The sequence below is a fragment of the Pseudophryne corroboree genome, unplaced genomic scaffold, assembly GCF_028390025.1.
Source record: "Pseudophryne corroboree isolate aPseCor3 unplaced genomic scaffold, aPseCor3.hap2 scaffold_588, whole genome shotgun sequence".
In the NCBI taxonomy this organism is placed as follows: Eukaryota; Metazoa; Chordata; class Amphibia; order Anura; family Myobatrachidae; genus Pseudophryne; species Pseudophryne corroboree.
This window is the reverse complement of record NW_026970187.1, coordinates 10,641-12,004: the sequence shown is the minus strand read 5'-3', so window position 1 is coordinate 12,004 and position 1,364 is coordinate 10,641. Positions and strand designations below refer to the sequence as shown.

The 1,364-nt window shown below is 49.9% G+C and overlaps 1 non-coding gene across 1 annotated transcript; it reads right to left on the bottom strand.

Moving 5' to 3' along the window:
* Window positions 1-808: 808 nt before the first annotated feature.
* LOC135035050 (U1 spliceosomal RNA) lies at window positions 809-971 on the bottom strand. The gene has a single exon (XR_010230144.1). It is a non-coding gene; the product is annotated as a U1 spliceosomal RNA (small nuclear RNA).
* Window positions 972-1,364: the final 393 nt, after the last annotated feature.

The window sequence follows — 1,364 nt, the reverse complement described above, 5'->3', positions numbered from 1 at the left end:
AATCCATCACTTTTATAGGGTTACATGCACCCACATGCTACAGCCTGTCTCAATAATTTTACTGTCACGCTGTGTGTGTTTGTGTTTTTATTTGGGTATTTTTTGTTGTTGTAGAACTACAGGTACCAGCAAGCCCGTTATTTCCACGCCTGCTGGTACTTGAGGTTCTCCAAGTACCAGCAAGCGGGGGAGGCTTGCTGGGCCTTATAGTTCCACAACAACAAAAAACAATATTCTTTTTTTACACACATGGCTATCAGCCCGGCACCCACCACCCAGGGGTGCTGGGGACAGCCTCGGGCTTCACCTCTGGCCCTTGGGTGCCTCGAGGGGAGGAACCTCTTGATTTAAGGGGTCCCCACTCCTCCAGGGAACCCCGGCCAGGGATGACTAGTTGGAGCAGTAATGCCAGGGCCGCAGGGACCTACATCTGCATATGAAAAGAGAAAAGGGGCGTGCAGGGCATGGCAGCCTTTTGCGGCGCTTGGATGACCCCTAGTTCGCATTAAACACCTCCACCCTCCTTCGGTGTGGGGCTCATGTTGGCTATGCCCCAGCCCCTGAAGCATTCAAGCTGATTTCTTGCAGCAGCTGGGCACTGTAACAGCTCCAGAGCTGATCTGTAAGGCAAGTAAAAGGGTGTGGGCCCTGCAGCACTACCTGTAGTTCGCATTGTGCGTTGGAAGGCACAAATTAAGCAGACGGGAGAAGTCAGGATAGTGCGCAAGGGCATAGAAGGGAGCGGCTCAAGAAAACAGAAGTGGAAACAGACAGCAAACTAGGCTGGAGAGAGACCGGAGACAAAGAGATCTGAATTATTCGAGAGCCGACCAGGGGAAACACAAATTAAGCAGTCAAGTTTCCCACATTTGGGGAAATCGCAGGAGCAGCACACCCAGAGTGCAATGGGTGAGCCTTGCCCTGGGAGAAGCACCTTCATGATCATAGTATCTCACCTGGCAGGTAAGTAAGATTTGGGATAGAGCTGGGGAGGGTCGCTGCTCGGGCACCCCCCTGTCAAGTGAAGGAGATCCATCCGAGGCACCACAAGGAAACTCTCGAAACGAAGGACACTAGAATGAAAATTTTAAAGCCTCCTGTTAGTGCTTCATCTACACGGTATAGCCCTGAATATTTCAATGCGCAGCTCTTTGCAAAAGAGAGATATTGGCAAGGAAAAGCTGTCTTGTACCTTTGCATTTTTCTCCCAAACGAAGGACACTAGAAAGAAAATTTTAAAGCCTCCTGTTAGGCCATCATCTACACGGCATAGCCCTGAATTTTCCATTGCGCAGCTCTTTGCAAAAGAGAGTTATTGGCAAGGAAAAGCTGTCTTGTACCTTTGCATTTTTCTCCCAAACGAA